Genomic DNA, 8,334 nt, shown 5'->3' with positions numbered 1-8,334 from the left:
CACACACACACACATCCCTCCCTCCTCTCTCTCTCTCTCTCTCACACACACACACACACACACACACACACACACACACACACACACACACACACACACACACACACATACACACATACACACACACACACCCCTTCCCACTCTCTCGCTCCCTTTATCACCTCCCTACCTCCTCCCACCTTCTCATTGGGCTGTCTTTGCAGTGGCCCTAAATTGATAGCAGTGTGCCGTGTGTGTCTGTTTAGGCTGGTTTCCAATGACTGAAAGGAAAGGAGAGCTGCTGTATACATCATCTGGGATACGTTTCATCCACCTGGCCCCCCTGCCCTTCTGCACCACATGAGGGGGTGATAGGAGAACAGTGGCAGTAACCGAAGGTGACGTTTTCTTCCTGCCCGGTCAATGGATGCATTATCCATGTTAATGACAGGGTCAGAGATGGGAGCGTGACCAGAGAGGGCTATTTCTGTGGCTGGTTATTATGAATCATCCTAATCTCAAATACGATCCAATCTCCGTTTCTCTCTGAATTTATGACCTAAGGATTAACATGTTAACACTAAATTTATGCTGAGGGAAATCCTCATGTCAGCATAATCATTTAGGATTACCATTATCGTTATTCCCTTCTGCACAATTTCTAACCTAGCTGTAGACACCATTGCATTTAATAATACACATTCAGCCCCAGCTATATATAAGCATAAAGATCGAATACTTTTATCAAACAAAACATACTGTATCTGTGAAAAAAGGAGAAAGACGATAGTCACACAAAAAAGCAGAAGAATGAGAAAATGAAATGCATAGCAGAAATAGCCTGCCAAACAACATTTAGAACACTATAATACGTGGTCATTTAGAACACTGTAATACATGGTCATTTAGAACGCTGTAATACACTGTCATTTTCAACACTGTAAAACACTGTAATTTAGAACACTGTACTACACGGTCATTAAAACACTATAATACACGTTTATTTAGTAATACATGGTAATTTAGAACACTGTAATACCTGGTCATTTAGAACACTGTAATACACAGTAATTTACAACGCTGTGATACACGGTCATTTAGAACGCTGTAATACACGGTCATTTAGAATACTGTAATACACGGTCATTTAGAACGCTGTAATACACGGTCATTTCGAACACTGTAATACACAGTCATTTAGAACACAGAAATTTAGAAAGCTGTAATACACGGTCATTTAGAACGCTGTCATATAGAACGCTGTAATACACGGTCATTTATAACACTGTAATACACGATCAAATAGAACGCTGTAATACACAATAATTTAGAACGCTGTAATACACGGTCATTTAGAACACTGTAATACACGATCATTTATAACACTGTAAGACACGATCAAATAGAACGCTGTAATACACAATCATTTAGAACGCTGTAATACACGGTCATTTAGAACACTGTAATACACGGTCATTTAGAACGCTGTAATACACGGTCATTTAGAACACTATAATACACTGTCATTAAGAGCGCTGTAATACACTGTCATTAAGAGCGCTGTAATACACAGTCATTTTAATGTTTAACTCTTTGTTGTTTTTAGAACACTGTCACATTTAGAACACTGTAATGCACAGTCATTTAGAGCGCTGTAATACACGGTCAAATAGAACGCTGTAATACACAATAATTTAGAACGCTGTAATACACGGTCATTTAGAACACTGTAATACATTGTCACGTAGAAAACTGTTTTACATGGTCATTTAAAACACTGTAATACATGGTAATTTAGAACTCTGTAATACACGGTCATTTAGAACGCTGTAATACACAGTCATTTAGAACGCTGTAATACACGGTCAATTAGAACACTGTAATACATTGTCACGTAGAAAACTGTATTACATGGTCATTTAGAACACTCTAATACATGGTAATTAGGAACACTGTAATACATGGTCATTTAGAATGCTGGAATACACTGTCATTTAGAACACTAATACACGGTCATTTAGAACGCTGTAATACACAATCATTTAGACCACTGTAATACATGGTCATTTAGAACACTGTTATACACAATCATTTAGACCACTGTAATACATGATCATTTAGAACACTTTAAATCATGGTAATTTATAACACTAATACATGGTTATTTAGAACACTGTAATACATGGTAATTTAGAACACTTTAAATCATGGTAATTTATAACACTAATACATGGTTATTTAGAACACTGTAATACATTGTCACGTAGAAAACTGTATTACATGGTCATTTAGAACACTTTAAATCATGGTAATTTATAACACTAATACATGGTTATTTAGAACACTGTAATACATGGTCATTTAGAACACTGTAATACCTGGACATTTACAACACGGTAATACCTGGTCATTTAGAACAATGTAATACCTGGTCATTTAGAACAATGTAATACATTGGCACATAGAACCCTGTAATACATGGTCATTTAGAATGCTGTAATACATGGTCATTTAGCATGCTGTAATACACAGTCAGTTAGAACACTGTAGTACCTGGTCATTTAGAACACTGTAATACCTGGTCATTTAGAACGCTGTAATACACGGTCATTTAGAACACTGTCATTTAGAACGCTGTAATACACGGTCATTTAGAACACTATAATACACTGTCATTAAGAGCGCAGTAATACACTGTCATTAAGAGCGCTGTAATACACGGTCATTTTAATGTTTAACTCTTTGTTGTTTTTAGAACACTGTCACATTTAGAACACTGTAATACACGGTCATTTAGAACGCTGTAATACACGGTCAAATAGAACGCTGTAATACACAGTCATTTAGAACGCTGTAATACACGGTCATTTAGAACACTGTAATACATTGTCACGTAGAAAACTGTTTTACATGGTCATTTAAAACACTGTAATACCTGGTCATTTAGAACACTTTAAATCATGGTAATTTAGAACACTAATACATGGTTATTTAGAACACTGTAATACATGGACATTTAGAACACTGTAAATCATGGTCATTTAGAACACTGTAATACAATGTAATACCTGGTCATGTAGAACAATGTAATACATTGTCACGTAGAACACTGTAATACGTTGTCATTTAGAAAGCTGTAATACACGGTCATTTAGAACACTGTAATACACGATCATTTAGAACACTTTAAATCATGGTAATTTAGAACACTAATACATGGTCATTTAGAACACTGTAATACACGATCATTTAGAACACTTTAAATCATGGTAATTTAGAACACTAATACATGGTTATTTAAAACGCTGTAATACATGGTCATTTAGAACAGTAATACACGGTCATTTAGAACGCTGCCATTTAGAATGCTGCAACACACGGTCATTTAGAACACTGTATTACAAAGTAATTTAGAACACTGTAATTTAGAACGCTGTAATACACGGTCATTTAGAACACTCTTATACATGATCATTTAGAACGCTGTAATACACGGTCATTTAGAACGCTGTAATACACAGTCATTTAGAACGCTGTAATACACGGTCATTTCGAACACGGTCATTTGGAACACTGTAATACCTGGTCATTTAGAACACTGTAAAACATGTTGTAATACACTGTAATACATGGTAATTTTATCATACGTTTGTTTATGTGTAATTGTTTGCTGTTGTTTTTGTCGCACTGCTTTGCTTCATCTTGGCCAGGTCGCAGTTGTAAATGAGAACTTGTTCTCTTCTGGCCTACCTGGTTAAACAAAGGTGAAATAAAAAATAAATAAAAAATGTAGTTTACTGTAATACATGGTAGTTTAGAACACTGTAATACACGGTCATTTAGAACGCTGTAATTTAGAATGCTGTAATACACGGTAATTTAGAACACTGTCATTTAGAATGCTGTAATACACGTTCATTTAGAACGCTGTCATTTAGAGCGCTGTAATACACGGTCAATTAGAATGCTGTAATACAGTTAATTTAGAACGTTTTAATACACGGTCATTTAGAACACTGTAATACACGGTTATTTAGAACACTGTAATTTAGAACGCTGTAATACACGGTCATTTAGAACACTGTTATACACGGTCATTTAGAGCGCTGTAATACACTGTCAATTAGAATGCTGTAATACACGGTTATTTAGAACGCTGTAATACACAGTCATTTAGAATGCTGTAATACACGGTCATTTAGAACACTGTAATACGCGGTCATTTAGAACACTGTAATACCTGGTCATTTAGAACACTGTAATATATGGTCATTTAGAACACTGTAATACATGGTTATTTAGAACACTAATACATGGTAATTTAGAACACTGCAATACTTGGTCATTTAGAATACTGTAATACATTGGTACGTAGAACACTGTAATACATGGTAATTTAGAACACTACAATACCAGGCCATTTAGAATACATGATCATTTAGAATACAGTAATACGTTGTCATTTAGAACGCTGTAATACACAGTCATTTAGAACACTGTAATAGATGGTCATTCACAACACTGCAATACATGGTCATTTAGAACACTGTAATATCTGGTCATTTAGAACACTGTAATACATGGTTATTTAAAACGCTGTAATACATGGTCATTTAGAACACTGTAATACATGGTTATTTAGAACACTAATACCTGGTCATTTAGAACACTGTAATACATGGTTATTTAAAACGCTGTAATACATGGTCATTTAGAACACTGTAATACATGGTTATTTAGAACACTAATACCTGGTCATTTAGAACACTGTAATACATGGTCATTTAGAACACTGTAATACATGGTTATTTAGAACACTAATACATGGTTATTTAGAACACTGTAATACATGGTCATTTAGAACACTGTAATACATGGTCATTTAGAACACTATTACATGGTCATTTAGAACACTGTAATACATGGTCATTTAGAACACTGTAATACATGGTCATTGATTAGAACACTGTAATACATTGTCACGTAGAACACTGTAATACATTGTCATTTAGAACACTGTAATACATGGTCATTTAGAACACTAATACACGGTCATTCAGAACACTGTAATACACGGTCATGTAGAACACTGTAATACACGGTCATGTAGAACACTGTAATACATTGTCACGTAGAACACTGTAATACATTGTCACGTAAAACACTGTAATACATGGTCATTTAGAACACTAATACCTGGTCATTTAGAACACTGTAATACATGGTAATTTAGAACACTGTAATACATGGTCATTTAGAACACTGTATTACATGGTCATTTAGAATACTGTAATACACGGTCATTTAGAACACTGTAATACATGGTCATTTAGAACACTGTAATACACGGTCATTTAGAACACTGTAATACATGGTAATTTGATTCAAAAATACCTTTGCATAGGCTCTATAACAACCGTAATGAATGTTATTTAACCCCACATCAAAATAACCTGGGCAAAAGACAGATTATGGCCACTTGGGGGCTTGGCAGATGTGACCCCCCTTCACTGTTCTCTTTGTTGTCATCGCTGTTATTGCTGATATTGATTGGCCTGCCTTTTGTTGGGTCTCTTCTGTTAGTACTTTTTTTCATATTGGGTGGGCAGGGCAGTTGTACAGCCTCATCCCATAGCACAGGTCTCCTACTAATATCCCACAATAACAGAAATACCCTGTAAATGCCCCTGTTTGCTTAGGCTATCTGGAGGTCTCTCGTTCTTTTGCTGCTTGTTTATAGACACCAGTTTGTTTGCTTGTTCCCCTTATCCCGTGACATCGTGCATACAGTGTGTGGAACCTGGCTTGATTGGTTTTAAAAAAGTCAGAGTAGCGATCCTCCCTTTATTTATAACAATATGCATTCTGGCTTTGGCCTCTATGTTATTTATCTGGCTAATATTGTATTATAATTCAAAATCAAACACGAGGCAATACAAACCTCAAAATGTGACTTTTGTCAAAGAGACTGACACATTGCATTAAAGCAATAACGATAGTGACTTGCTGTGCTAGCCAGAGGCTGAACAGTTCACATATATTGTTGTTTGTCATGCATTGTCATGCTTGATGAGGCTGCTAATGCTTCTGATTATTATAATGAGTCACCAGATGAACTGGGGTTAATGATACACGCATTCCAAAGTAGGCCTTTTTAACCTTTTGTAGCTATAGTAATTCAATGGAAGCCTTTATCTTCATAAGAAACCACTTAAATTGCTTGCATTTCAATTTCAATTACATTTAGTCGGGTTACTCAGGATTTGCCCTGGGCAATATTCAAGAATGGGGTAGAGCGCCTCAGGACATTAGTGTTGACTGTGGTTGTGGTTGACTCAGTGAGTGGTCATCAGTGAGTGGTCAGAGCCCACATCAATTCTATGACCTGAGAACCTCAGAGTGAGCAGCAGCCCCTGAGTCCATATCCTAACATTGTCAAGCATGACATGGCATTATTCTGAAATGATTAGCTGTCATACACCTGTCCCTTTTCTATGGCTAGTTCAGCATAACCCTACAATGAGCTACGTCAGGTCTTGCAAGGGCTTCTGCTAAGTGAAGTAATGGCTTGGGCGGGAATTTTGCTATTAACTGCTGTTGTAAATAAAACCAGACATAGCTTAAAAGCACCAGCTGTGAGACATGGTCAAAATAGCCTGACTGTGTTTGCCTATCAAACTAACCGGGCCAGACAAAAGTCCCCCTCCTAGGGCCTTGCAAAACCCTGTTAAGCATAGATAGTAGCCTCTCCACAGCTGGCTTTAAGAAGAGAGAAGTATGGACTTTCTGCATCAAGAACTATCTGGATAAGCGTTTAATAAGTCATGCAGCAAACATTTCAGTAAGAATACAAATGATTCAGCTAAGATAGATAATTGCAATAACACTAAACATTGTATGTGTATCTATTCTCACAAAATTAACACTTTTGGGGACTCACCAGTTGAGAGGCACTCAGATCCAGTCAAAATGAAGGGTGAGGTCCATACAGTGTTTTGTGTGTGGGTTTCTACGTGAATTCCTCCAGCAGTAAATGTGATTTAGGATGTTCTTCCCTCTAGTTCCTTGGTGTAGCAGCAGCAGCCTGGTGGTAGGGGTCTCAGGGGAGTGACTAGGCCTGCTCTGCTGCTCACACAACCCAACTAAGGAGACTGGATTTAACTTGCTAATTAGTCACCTATCTCCCACCCAGTCATCAAATCTGCCCTCTGAGCAGCCATGTATCCCATCATCACAGTGGATTACTTGTTACTATATCAGTAGGGTCAGACTGGACCTCCCTCGGACAATTAAGAAAATATGAAGTTAAAATTAAGATTCTGGCTGATACAATATGACAAGTAGCTTTATCATTGTGGGCGTTCTCCATAACAGAAAAATTCAAGAACATCCTCCAGTTAGAGAATGTAATAATTTCATTTGAATAATTAAGATATATGTGGCCACATCAAACATGGTGAACTGAGTTAGTTTATGGCAGTTTGAAAGTGCAGCTCGTTGCAGAGTGTTTGCTCCTTTAGCCTCCAGCAAGGGCTTGTGTAGAGCAGTATACTCAATGAGGAATTGAACAATTTTATGGTTGAGAGGAATGAGGCAAAAGTCTGGCTGCACAACCGATTGGCAAACGTACTGCAAATTGAGAAATCATGTGACTAAACGGAATAAAAATAAGAAACTACACTATGAGACAAAGATAAAAGCTTTGGAGCACCTGCAACAAAATTGTGGGAAAAAAGGCACTCAGCTCCATGATTCATTGAATCAGATGGCTCATTCATCACAAAACCAACTGATATTGCCAACTACTTTATTGATATTTTCATTGGCAAGATTAGCAAACTTAGGCATGACATGCCAGCAACAAAGAACACCCTCTTGCACTACACATCCAAGTATATCTGACCAAATTCAGAAAGACAATAATTGTAATTTTGAATTCCGTAAAGTGAATGTGGAAGAGGTGAAAAAAAATGATTGTTGTCTAGCAACAATGATAAGCCAGCGGGGTCTGACAACTTGGATGGAAAATTACTGAGGATAATAGCGGACGATATTTCCATATCTTCAATTTAAGCCTAATACGAGCCTACTGCGCTCAGGCCTGGAGGGAAGCAAAAGTCATTCCGCTATCTAAGAATAGTAAAGCCCCCTTTACTGGCTCAAATATCCGACCAATCAGCCTGTTACCAACCCTTAGTAAAGTTTTAGAAAAAATTGTGTTTGACCAGATACAAAGCTATTTTACAGTAAACCAATTAACAACAGACTTTCAGCACGCTGATAGGAAAGGACATTCAACAAGCACAGCTCTCACACAAATGACTGATAATTGGCTGAGAGGAATTGATGATAAAA

The sequence above is a fragment of the Oncorhynchus mykiss genome, chromosome 19 (genome assembly GCF_013265735.2).
Source record: "Oncorhynchus mykiss isolate Arlee chromosome 19, USDA_OmykA_1.1, whole genome shotgun sequence".
Classification (NCBI taxonomy): Eukaryota; Metazoa; Chordata; class Actinopteri; order Salmoniformes; family Salmonidae; genus Oncorhynchus; species Oncorhynchus mykiss.
The sequence above is the reverse complement of the archived record's forward strand: the minus strand, read 5'-3'. Positions refer to the sequence as shown.